This window comes from Nicotiana sylvestris, chromosome 12, assembly GCF_000393655.2.
Source record: "Nicotiana sylvestris chromosome 12, ASM39365v2, whole genome shotgun sequence".
Classification (NCBI taxonomy): Eukaryota; Viridiplantae; Streptophyta; class Magnoliopsida; order Solanales; family Solanaceae; genus Nicotiana; species Nicotiana sylvestris.
Genome location: NC_091068.1, coordinates 9,476,452 through 9,490,493, shown reverse-complemented (window position 1 = coordinate 9,490,493; position 14,042 = coordinate 9,476,452).

The window sequence follows — 14,042 nt, the reverse complement described above, 5'->3', positions numbered from 1 at the left end:
GGAATATCATTTATTTCTTTATCCTTTTATAGTTGCCCCCCCCCCTTTCTTCGTCTCTCTACTCTCCTTCTCTCCTTCCCCCCCCCCCCCCCCCAATTTTTCTTCATTTGATGTTTTTATTTTATTTTTATGATGTCTTATTGTGCAGAGTTTTAATGGAATTCATTAATGAATTTCAATAGTTTTAAGTTAGCAATTTCCTTTCATGTTGCACAATTGATGTTCAAATTAAAATTGTCAATCAATAAATTTTAAAGATGTTTGACTCTCCACCATTGACAGCCATTAAAAAGCTTTGAAGCTTTGAAATCGAATTTGGATTTTCAAAAATCATTATTTGTTTGGATTGGGTGTTGTTACAGTCAATTGGGAATATTGTTTTAGGTTTGCATCTCAATTTTGAGGGTGTTTTGGTGAAGATTAGACTTGATTTTGTCAGAATTTCAGATTGAAGAAGAAGATGATGACATACAATATATTTACGAAGTTGTAATAAAGTTGTATTATAATTGTATGTAAATTGTATTCTGTTGTAGTTATTGTCACACCTCCTTTTTCGCCCGCGCCGCCGCAAAGGGACGCGGCAGAGAGTTTTTTCCAATTAAAGGACAATCGAAACGGGATTTATTTATTTATTTTAGAGTCGCCACTTGGGAGATTTATGGTGTCCCAAGTCACCGATTGAATCCCGAATCGAGGAAAATATTCGACTTTCCAAATGAAGTCTGCGAACCAGAAATTCTAAGTAAGGAATTCTGTTGACCCGAGGGAAGGTGTTAGGCACCCCCGAATCCCGTGGTTCTAGCACGGTCGCTTAAATTGTTATAATGGCTAAATATCTGATTTAAATACATGTTGTGACTTATGTGCTTTTATTAAGTTTAAACCGCTTTTATTATTATCATTTATTTTTATAGAATTGCAACGTCGTGAAAATGCATCTCGAACCACGTCACAATCAATGCACCCGTGGTCGTCGACACATTTTGACTCCGTTGAGATTTGGATTTGGGTCACATCAATGTGCACCCGTGTTTAAGAAGGTTAAATTATTAAAGGTGCGCCTAAAGCAACTAGCGTATTGTTATTTTGGGAAGGCCGTAAAATTCGCTAAACGGCCTGTCCCGAATTCTAAGTATTTTAATATATACATTTAGAGGGCCCCGCAGCTTGTGCATTTTTGTTTGTCGAGGCTCGTCTCATTTTTATTTAAAAGGATAAACCTACAGTGACTATATTTTCTATTAAGTTCATCTCTAAAATAAAAGAAAATTTCTTAATTATTTACATGCTGAAAAACGTAACTTATTTATTAAGTTACGACTAATGTGAACGGAAAATTGCGATCGCGTTTGTACAAGGAAAAACTGCTTTAATTCTACATTCTATTATTTACTAATACTAGAGCATGAGATAGATACACAATAATATCAAAAACAGATTAATTCAACTAACATTATTAGATGAAGAAGTTATACATATGCAATCCATTACTTATTAATAAATCGACTACATTTTTATATAAAGAAAGGAAAATTATATTCAAACAACAAATCTAAACAGTTCATGCTTTTTGAGACATGATAACCATCCAACAATAACGAACTAACTGGACAGAGTTACTACACTATTTATTTATTTTTTAGCAATACATAGACAATTCGTCCACTAAGCTACTGTCAGATGTTCCATTATATATATTAAACAACTACATGGTTCTGATATTAGGAAGCTAAATAATGTACATATAAAAATAAAATTCAGAATATAACTAAGATAAATTCAGAACTTCAACTCTTCATTTCATATTCATGCTTCATGTTTCAGTTTAAAATAACCAGCATGTCAGTTGTGTACCTGATATTGGAAGCAAAAGAAAAGGAAGATCAGCAGAAATGCAGTAGCATACAACAACAGCAACACCCAGCGACAGATTTAAAAAAAAACGAGCCGAAATCCAGCAACAACCAGTGAAGTAGTAGCAAATAACCAACCAAACTCAAGGAAACAAATCAAATGAAAATCCCGAAACACCAACAACAATCAATGGGCAGAAACAAAGTGAATCATTTTTAGATTGAAAGACCAGTTAATGTTTAACTCTTAAATCTTGACCCCTCTGTATATCTAGTGTATGCAGATTGTATGTCGGGTGTATACTACTCTCTCTTTCGAATCTCCTTCGAAATGTTTTCTCAATATTCAGCCAATCCCCTATCCCCTTTCAATATTTTTCAGAATTTCTCTCTATTTTCGGAATTTTTCTTTTCCTTTTCTCAATATCCAGCCCGCCTATTTTGTGTCCAGCCCGCCTATTTTGTGTCCAGCCCCCTATTTTATAGCCAAACTCTCCTTATTTAAATTAAATCCCACTATCTTCCACCCATCCCCTTTTAATCCACTACCATATGTTTTGTTCCTCATTACTGATTAAACAAATACATTATCCCCTCCATTATATCTTGTCCCCCATGCCTACCTTAAACAATTATATTATTCCTCCACTACATTATGTCTTGTCCCCCACCATGTACTATTTTAATATTATTAATGCTTAGTGGGCGGAGCACTCAAAATAAATAATTGCTCAAATTTTCAATTCCAAAAATACCCCTCTAAAATTAGTAAAATTACCGTTCTACCCCCATCAGCTATAACCAATTCACCTAAATCAATTAACCAAAATATAGCAACTATAACCAATTTTTAATCAAATTCAATCAACAAATTCAAACTAAATGCTGAACAACAAAGAAAAAACTGGAATTATTTTGACTAAACAATATTTTTTAACAACAAACCTACTTTCAGATTCAACAACAATAACAAACAAATTTATTCAAATTCGAATTAAACTTAAGCGGAACAACTAAACAGATTCAAATCACTAAACTCAATCATCAGTTAAACTCAAACTAAATCAAACAATATCATAACAAAGATGAATGATTCAAACTAAATCAAAAACTTAGGACCAACACATAAACACTCGACATTAAATCACTTGACGAAAAACTAACAAACTTCAAACAAAATGAACACAAATTATCTCCAATACAAACAAAGACCCGGGTTCGAATTCAAACTAAACCATCGAAACACAAACACAATCAGAGAACGAAGAAAAAGAGCGGAAGATGAACTTGCTAAACGAAAACTAAAAGAAAAAGAACGGAAACCTACTAGTTTGAAGCCCGGATTCGAACGAAACCGGTTCAAAATTTACAACATTCGGAACCGGCTTTCTTTACATCAAGCACAACTTCTGGCCCAGTTTCTTGCTTGGGAATTTTTATTTTTTTACACTATGTTACACTATGCACACTATGCACACTATGACCGAGCCGTGAAGCGCCTACGTATCCTCTTTGAGGAATCAGGTCAAACGTAGTTCCCAATTCCTTTGTTTTCTTCTAACTTTCTTTTGTTTTTGTTATCATTTTTTCTTTTCTTTTCATTTTTTCTCATTTTTTTGTTGCTTTCTTTTCCTTTTTTTTCCACGTTTGTGTTTCTAACCTTGGCTACTGATTCCGAACGAGCGGTATGAAAGAAAATAAATAAGGCTCAAAAGGGGTAACAAATGATAAAGTGTTTAGGTAGCAGAACAAAAATGCCTTCGTCATTCCAGTCTTTAAAACATGCCAAGTGCAAACAACACAATTAAACAAAGATTTGTAGCCTCTTCTGATGGCGCTGGACTTGACAATTATATTCACACATTCGCCTTTTCATTTATTATTTTTAAAGCACCGTTGGGCAACACTCTCACTTGCTTTTATGGTTTTTCTTTATGTTTTATTTTCCCCAGTTTCACGTGGCTCGGGCTTCAAAGGATCTCAAGCTGTTCCTATTTCCCTTAAGTGTCCCGAACATCTCCCAATGGCTTTATATTAACTCTTAAGATTAGGCCTACACTGTGCACGCATGTCATGTCACTAGAATCGGAATTGAACAAAGACAAAAAGGATAAAAGAATTAAACAAAGAAGATGACTGAAAGTAACATAAGACCGGAATTTGCATTAGACAGGCGGTGAAACGATTCGTATAACAAAACAACTGGGGTACAACCTAGGAACAAACCTAAAACGGACCTAGACAATACTAAACAAAACATTATGACAAAAATGGAAGGATAAGAGGGTTTGACACAAGACAATATCCGGATTACAACCCTGCAAATAACCCAGACAACAGAAATGATAACAAAATGAACCACCAAAACTCCTCCCTGACCAACCAAGAAAGGAGTGTCTTTCCAATTGCCAAGCTCGGCATTTTAGCCACTGAATTCGGCGTCAACATCATTGGGACCTCCACCAGCTTCCATCTCGTTGTTCTTAACAAATTGCTTTTGGGTTCCCTTCGCGGGCTCGTTCTTAAGAGCCACCTCTGATGGCACTAAGAAATCTGCAACGCGTGGACCTCCGAGGATCTCAGAAGACTTCTCATGTTCCTATTCAAAACAAGTCATATTCGACATATGCATCTCATTACCCATAGGCGACGGACTTTGGCTAGTCTCTGCTGCATCTGGATTTTGTATGACAATGTCACCTGCATCAATAAGCTTCTGAATTGCTTTCTTTAACTTCCAACACTTCTCTGTGTCATGTCCTGGGGCATCTGAGCAATATGCGCACCTTCGAGAAAAATCAAACTTCTCTGACAGAGGGTTTGACATTTTTATATGAATCGGCTTCAGCATGCCCAATTGCTTCAACTTTTGGAACAAACTGGCATATGATCCTCCAACAGGGGTGAAAGCCTTTTCTTTCTTCAGCAACCTCTCATTCTTAAATGGTTGATTGGGCCGGAAACCTGATCTAGAGGGCTTTTGGTAGGCTCGTGAGGGTGGATAAGTATTTTGTGGTGCTGGGTACTGGGAAAGTGAAGCATGTTTTTGGGAGTCCCGTGGAGAGAAATAGCGTTGGGGAGGGGAGTAGCGTTGACGAGTGATGGAGCTACTCGGGTGGCTGGGAAAGCTATCATAAGTGGGTTGAGATGGAGAGTATGGGGGATCATCCATTATGGTGTTGGGTGCTTGGGTAAGGACAAAGTTCAAGAAGCTAGGCGGTGGCGGGGGTGGTGCTTTCCCAGTCATCCATGCCTGATACATGTCTGCCACATGCTGTCTCAACATTTTTACCTCTTCTACCAACCCGTAGTCCTGTTCAACCAACCGTTTTCGGGCATCGGTACCAACCCACTTAGCTCTGTTGTTCTCTGCCATTGTCTTTTGCCTTTGTGTTGCAGGGAAGCGTTACTTTCAAAACCACAACCAACCACCTTTCTGATTATTGAAAGAGGACAAAATGGAAGCAACCTGTTAGCGTTAGGGATTTCAACAGATAAGAAAGCACACATTAAGGATGCAATGCAACTAGGAAATTAACACTTTCTATCATGCATTTGCTTCAGTTTCGTGTGTCATTCCAGCTTCTTGTAATTGTGCTCCCCCTTTTTTCTCTTTTTTTTTTAATTTTCATTTTCCTTTTTAATGGTGGTCGAATCTTTTGTGGATTGCCTACGTATCATGTCCCCGCATGAATCAGACCGGGCGTAGCACGCCCAGTTTCTTCCGGCGTCCCTTTCGGGAACATTTGGCTATTTTTGACAAAAATAGCATCACCAGACTTATTTATGACTCTTTCTCTTGTTTTTCAAAATAGGAAACCCGATATAGCAAACACGACCTTTCAACGCATCGGGGACGTAAATTTTTAAGGCTGTGTGGGTCAATCGGTCAAAATCTAAAAAAAATGACCCCAAAAGTGGCTGTTTATGCAAAGTCAGCCTTTCAGCGTCCCTTTCGGGAACATTCGGCTATGTTTTGACAAAACAGCGTCACCCGACATATTTATGACCTTTTCTTGTTTTTCAAAATAGAAAACTCAATATTGCAAACACGGCATTTTAGCGCCTCTACGAAGATTTTTAAGGTTGTGTGGGTCAACTGGACCAAATCTAAAAAATGACCCAAAGGTGGCTGTTTATGCAAAGTCAGCCTTCCGGCGTCCCTTTCGGGAACATTCGGCTATGTTTTGACAAAACAGCGTCACCCGACTTCTTTATGATGAAATTAAAATTTGACATATTTTTTTGGTTATTTTAGCAAAAGGGGAGGTTGGACCTAATTAGGGCTGCCTACGTATCTCACATCCGGTGAGAATCAAACCAGCGTAGTTCGCCCATTAGGAATAAATAAACTAACTCTTTTTTTTTTGAATAAAATACTTACAAAGAAGAGAGAAAATATTTTTGGATTTCGATTTGCTTTTTTTTTTTGAAAAGAAAACAACTAAATAAATATTTTTTTGAATTTTAACTTCTTTTCCTTTTTTTTTTGGGAATTTCGAAAAAAAAAACTTCTAAAGAAGAAAGGAAATATTTTTGGACTATTACTTTGAATTTATGAAAGGAATACTACAAAAGAAAAGAAAAATATTTTTGAATCTTGTAAACAAGACTCTTTTTTTTCTTCAAATAAATCAAACTAAAAATGACAATTTTTCAAAATTTCGGCAGGGTTTTGACACTACTTGGACATTGGTTTTATTTTTCTAAAAATAAGTAGTTATCTCCCTATACTGCTATATATATTTTTTCACAATTTTTCAAAAAATTCCCGATTTCAGCAGCCGGTCAGCATGCAGATCTGAAGCAAATAAATGTGCAAAATAAACAGGATGTAGCAGGATGATCTTTTTTCATTTCAGGTTGCTTGTCCTAGACGGACCCAACCCCTGTGTTGAGTCCCCTAAGTCAAATGCAACATGATGCACATAAACGTTCCTACTAGGGACCCGGCATGAGGTTTTGTTATACTAGGTTTATCCTGGGTGTTTGTTCTAGACCTGGCTTACCCGAGCGGACAACTCGAGCCGAAGATGGGAACTGCGTACCGGTAACCAAAAGATCATCCGATTTTGCAACTCCTCCGAATCCTCATTCTATTTTGGAATAGGACACTAACAGAAAGAAGTCACGACCAGCGTGCACTCCTCAAGAGAGAGAAGAGAGAGATTTCGTAGCAGTTTTTATATATAGTTCAGATAATATCAAAGCGGTAAGAGTAACATTTTGCACATTTAGGCTAAAACATGTAATAAAATCAGATAATAAATAAAGCCAAATAATAACAATTATTCTAAGCTCGAATTTTTTGACCCTGAACCAGAGATTCTAGGTTACCTCCCCAGTAGATATTCAGTCCCCTAAGTCAAATGCAACATGATGCAAATAAACTTTCCTACTAGGGATCCGACATGAAGTCAAGTTATTATAGGTTCAACCTCAGTATATGTTCTAGACAGTGTACCCGAGCGGACAACTCGAGTTGAGGAAGGAGCTCCTTTTCGGGAACCAAAAGGCCAGCCGGCTTAGAAACTTTCCGAGCCTCTTTTATTTCAGGGTATGACAGTAACAGAATAGGGAGCCTCAACCAGTAAGCACATCCCCGGAGGTAAGAAGAGAAGGGTTTCAGCACAGTTTATATACAATTCAGATAATATCAAAGCGGTAAAAGCAACATTTAGCACATTGGGCCCAAACATGTAACAAAATCAGATAAAACCAAATATAACAATTTATCTAAGCTCGAATTTCTAACCCTGAACCAGTAGTTCTGGGTCAAGTTCTCCAGCAGAGTCGCCAGAGCTATCATACCTCCTTTTTCGCCCGCGCCGCCGCAAAGGGACGCGGCAGGGAGTTTTTTCCAATTAAAAGACAATCGAAACGGGATTTATTTATTTATTTCAGAGTCTCCACTTGGGAGATTTATGGTGTCCCAAGTCATCGATTGAATACCGAATCGAGGAAAATATTCGACTTTCCAAATGAAGTCTGCGAACCAGAAATTCTAAGTAAGGAATTCTGTTGACCCGAGGGAAGGTGTTAGGCACCCCCGAATCCCGTGGTTCTAGCACGGTCGCTTAAACTATTGTAATGGCTAGGTATCTGATTTTGATACATATTATAATTTATGTGCTTTTATCAACTATAAACCGCTTTTATTATTATTTTTAATAAAATTGCAAAGTCGTGAAAATGCATTTCGAACCACGTCACAATCAATGCATCCGTGGTTGTTGACACATTTTGACTCCGTTGAGATTTGGATTTGGGTCGCATAAACGCGCACCCGAGTTTAGGGATGTAATATTATTAAAATCGTGCCTAAAGAGTCTAACGTTTTATTACTTTGGGGAAGGCCATGAAATTTGCTAAACGGCCCATTCCGAAGTCTAAGTATTCAATTAAATATTTATCGAGGGCCCCGCAATTTGTGCGTTTTATTGGGCAAGGCTCATCTCATTTATTTTAAAAGGATAATCTTAAAGTGCCCACACCTTTTCTATTAAATTTGTCTCTAAAAAATGAAAGAGAAAAAGTCCTAATTTATTTACATGCTTACGAGTTGTTATAGTCGGGTTCCGAACGCAATTTGTTAAATCAAAATGTAAACATAATATGGACAGTCCATTGGACAACGTGGACCCAGGCCCAACGTGTATGGCACAAAACTGGACCTGGGTCATCTCATTCACATGTTATTACCTAGTTACATTATACTAGGCATGCTCACAGTTTGTCAAATTAAAAAAAAAACTTGGCAATCTAATTTTAATCCTAAACCATTTACATGCTGAAATTAACCAATAGTATCTAGCTAAAGAATATTCATACAAGTTCCGAAACGGTTTATTCGTTTAATGAGCTAACTGTTGAATGTTTAAAAATAGTCTAAATCAGCTAACATGCTTTTTGAGACATGATAACCATCCAACAATAACGAACTAACTGGACAGAGTTACTACACCGTTTATTTATTTTTTAGCAATACATAGACAATTCGTCCACTAAGCTACTGTCAGATGTTCCATTATATATATTAAACAACTACATGGTTCTGATATTAGGAAGCTAAATAATGTACATATAAAAATAAAATCCAGAATATAACTAAGATAAATTCAGAACTTCAACTCTTCAGTTCATATTCATGCTTCATGTTTCAGTTTATAATAACCAGCGTGTCAGTTGTGTACCTGATATTGGAAGCAAAAGAAAAGGAGATCAGCAGAAATGCAGTAGCATACAACAACAGCAACACCCAATGACAAATTTAAAAAAAACCGAGCCAAAATCCAGCAACAACCAGTGAAGTAGTAGCAAATAACCAACCGAACTCAAGGAAACAAATCAAATGAAAATCCCGAAACACCAAAAACAATCAATGGGCAGAAACAAAGTGAATCATTTTTAGATTGAAAGACCAGTTAATGTTTAACTCTTAAATCTTGACCCCTCTGTATATCTAGTGTATGCAGATTGTATATCGGGTGTATACTACTCTCTCTTTCGAATCTCCTTCGAAATGTTTTCTCAATATTCAGCCAATCCCCTATCCCCTTTCAATATTTTTCGGAATTCTCTCTCTATTTTCGGAATTTTTCTTTTCCTTTTCTCAATATCCAGCCCGCCTATTTTGTGTCCAGCCCCCTATTTTATAGCCAAACTCTCCTTATTTAAATTAAATCCCACTATCTTCCATTCATCCCCTTTTAATCCACTACCATAGTCTTGTTCCCCATTACTGATTAAACAAATACATTATCACCTCCATTATATCTTGTCCCCCATGCCTAACTTAAACAATTATATTGTTCCTCTACTACATTATGTCTTGTCCCCACCATGTACTATTTTAATATTATTAATGCTTAGTGGGCGGAACACTCAAAATAAACAATTGCTCAAATTTTCAATTCCAAAAATACCCCTCTGAAATTAGTAAAATTACCGTTCTACCCCCATCAGCTATAACCAATTCACCTAAATCAATTAACCAAAATATAGCAACTATAACCAATTTTTAATCAAATTCAATCAACAAATTCAAACTAAATGATGAACAACAAAGAAACAACTGGAATTATTTTGACTAAACAATATTTTTTAACAACAAACTTACTTTCAGATTCAACAACAATAACAAACAAATTTATTCAAATTCGAATAAATCTTAAGCGGAACAACTAAACAGATTCAAATCACTAAACTCAATCATCAGTTAAACTCAAACTAAATCAAACAATATCATAACAAAGATGAATGATTCAAACTAAATCAAAAACTTAGGACCAACACATAAACACTCGACATTAAATCACTTGACGAAAAACTAACAAACTTCAAACAAAATGAACACAAATTATCTCCAATACAAACAAAGACCCAGGTTCGAATTCAAACCAAACCATCGGAACACAAACACAATCAGAGAACGAAGAAAAAGAGCGAAAGATGAACTTGCTAAACGAAAACTAAAAGAAAAAGAACGGAAACCTACTAGTTTGAAGCCCGGATTCGAACGGAACCTCGACGCACTGCAACTCGACGAACTCGACTGAGCATGACCTGTATGTGTGACCCCGACCAAAGCTCGAACAAACGAGATGATTGAGTCTCGTTTTGGACTGGAGGCGACGGGCTACGGCGACGCTACTGGACGATGACATACTGTCGTGGTGGAGCTGGGGTTAGCCATGGAGGTGAAGCAGCAGCGAGCTGCTGTGACGAATGAGGCTGCGCTCGTGACTGGAGCTTGGAGATGGCAGTGGTCGTTCATGGTGCTGCTGGGTGGCAAAGACGAAGCAGTGGCAGCGGGGTCGTTCATGGCTGGTCATTGGTTGAAGGAAGATGGAGGTGAAGGGGCAGCCATTGTCGAGCTTGAGCTAGACATGGAGAAGACGAAGAAGATGGCAGCAGCCATGGCGGATTGGGGTTCGAGCGGTGTTGATGACTAGGGCTGTGTGTGTGTATGTGTTGTTGTTGTGTGTGTGTGTGTGTTGTTGTGTGTGTGTAAGTGTGTTGACGAAGATGGAGGCTGCCATGGGAGCTCGAGAAGGGGGTGGTCGTTGGAGTAGGAGGACGACGATGGAGGCTGGGCAGCTCGTGCGATGGAGAAGACGAAGCTGAAGGGGAGGTCGTTCATGGCTTGGGCTTCGTGGGTATTGGAGGACGATGGTGGACTGCTAGTGGACGATGGAGGTTGTGAAGGGGTAGCCACGGTTGGGGAGCTTGGGGAGTTGGAGAAGAAGGAGAGAAGGGGGGGATAGGTTTTAGGGTTTGGGGGGGATGAAAAATGAAAATGAAGAAAAGGGGTTGGGCGGGTGGTTTGGTTATGGGACGGACTGGGTCGACCCGGGTCGAAATGGACCGGGTCGTAGTGGAAGGCTGGGTATCTTTGGGCCTGTGGTTTAAAATTGAAGAAGAGGCCCAATCCGATTTTCGTCTATTTTTTGTTCTCTCTTTTACTTATTGATAAAACTAAAATGTTAAAATTAAATTATAAAAACCAAAATTATCTTAAAATACTAATTAACTTCTAATAATAATTATCACCCAAAATTAAACATCAATAAAATAAAATTACACATTTTGGACATTAAATGCTAAAAATGCAAAAGATGCCTATTTTTGTAATTTTTATTCTTGTAAAACAAACTTAATTACTAATAGTTGTAAACTTAAATCCTAAACGCAAATGCAATGTATTTTTATATTTTTTATTAATTTACAAAATAAACATGCGCAGACAAATGCAAACAATACAAGAAAAATAACACAAAACTCACAACAATTGCAAACAAACAAAAAATTATTTTATTTTTTTGAATTTTGGGAGTAATTCTTATATAGGGCAAAAATCACGTGCTTACAGTTTTATATATATATATATATATATATATATATATATATATATATATATATATATATATATATATTATTTGAATATTGTATGAAAGTTGAAAAATAGTTGTATAATGTATGAATCATTGTATAAAAACTGTATTTAAGTTATCATTATTACCTTTTTATATAAAGTTGTTGATATGTATCAAAATTAGATTAAGAAAGTAAGTTTTGATTGGAATTTTAGAGAGCAAAAAGCATACACCACAGAAAAATATATATACAAATCAGATACAAAATATATACAAAAGACATATTGTATAAAATTTATATAAAAATTGTATTTAAGTTGTATGATATTGTAGTTATATTTAACCGGGTAGAAATAATGTATGAAAGCTGTAGATAAGTTGTAAATAAGTCGTATAATATATAATTAGTTGTATGAAATTTGCTTTTACTATGTATGTTGTAGATAATCAATTTTGCATTAAATTTGTACGAAATTTATTTTTAATTTGCATGTTGATGTACCATATATTGTTCTTTTCCCAGTTGATTTTATCTTATCTGAAGTCCGAGGAGATAGTAAATTTTGTTCAGCTGGAACATTCGATGTAGGTTTTTCGTCGCCTGCTTTTGGAGACATTACCTTCTCCTGGTTGTAAAGTCCATCTTCTAAGTACTTCTTTGTATCCCTTTTCCCAATGTTCTTCGTTTTAATGAGAATTTCTGAATAAACGACACCATTTCTGATGGTTTCCTACTGTGATCAGGGTTTTAATTTCAGGTTTCAGTCAACTGGAAAGCCTTAAGCAAGCTGAGGACGCAGATTAAATCCACCAGCAAAAGAAAGAAGACCTAAAAAAGAAAGATGACAACTTCAGCAATATCTCATGGCTTTGACGGATGTATTTTGAAATAATTATCAAACAGAAATCCCTAAATATAAGTTAGATATGGAGAGAAGATGAGAGAAAGGAGAGATAAAAAGAAAAAAATGTAACTAAATATCTTGATTGAATGCACTAATAATGAATTGAGAGCCCTTTAAGGCGGAATGTATATAATTTGTAAATAATCCCTATTTAGAAAGAGTAATATACAAAATTAAAATAATTTTGGTAAATAATTTTCAAATATTGTATAGGAACGAAAAAAATTCCAATTATATTTAGTACCAAAAATTATTGCCGGAATATATATATAAACATCAGTGGATCATGCAGGATTTTCGTAATAATTACGGCCTATAGCTTTGGCTGGCAAAGGAATGCTCTTTCAAGAGGGTTTTTCATTAATAATTCATCATTAACTAGGTAAAAAGGAATTATATTATACTATTAGCTAAATAATAGGTTTGAACCCAAAGATGAAGTAATTTTAAAACCGCCCTTGTCTCAAAGATTAAGCCATGCATGTGTAATGTTACGCAACGCCTTCCTGATGATCTTTGGAAGGGCAACGTAAGGCTAAGCAACCGATGTCAGTGCGGTTGCTGTCCGCCAATGAGGTCCTCGCCGCACGCTAGACTAGATTGTCAGTGCCGTGCGGGAAAACCAATGTCGTGAGCAATTGCGGAAGCTGAGAGAGAATTGGGTTTTGAATGCTGATGATGATTTTATTGATGACTGAAAATGATGATTACAATGATGTGGTGTCGAGGGGGAGAGACACCAGAAAATGCTGATTGAAATGTTTGATTGTTTGGTCCCCCTTAATAATGCTTAAAAAAAATAAACCAACATTACAAGACTAGTCCTAATAAAGCTGTAGAAGCACACTGAAATGAAAATGATGAAAACTAGTCTATGATTACAATGAAAAGGACTTAGATTATTACAAGGAAAAACTAAGTCCGATGGCAGCATCTTTGTCTTGCGGGTCAGGGTCTGCGCGCGCGTTGCTGTGGGCGCGCGCGACACTTGATGTGCTGGCCTGAGGCTGGGCACTGGTGCTTGGCATCAGGGTCTGTGCGCGAGGCGCTGTTGGAATGGGCCTGCAGCTGGGCGCTGGCGAGGCATCAGGATCTGCGCGCGCGGCATTGTCAGGGCGCGCGGCGCTGTTGTCAATGACCAGCCCTTGGGCGCTGGCGAGAGGCATCGGTGGGGCGACAGAGGCACATGCGCGCTTGTCACTTGGCGCAGCCAAGACCACGGGGCCGACCATGGCGCTAGGCATTGTGAGGCTTGCTAGGCCGCCATGGGGCGCGGCCAAGGGGTCATGGGGCATGTCTGGAAAGCAGCCCATGACAGTAAGTATGAACAAATTCAGACTGTGAAACTGCGAATGGCTCATTAAATCAGTTATAGTTTGTTTGATGGTATCTACTACTCGGATAAC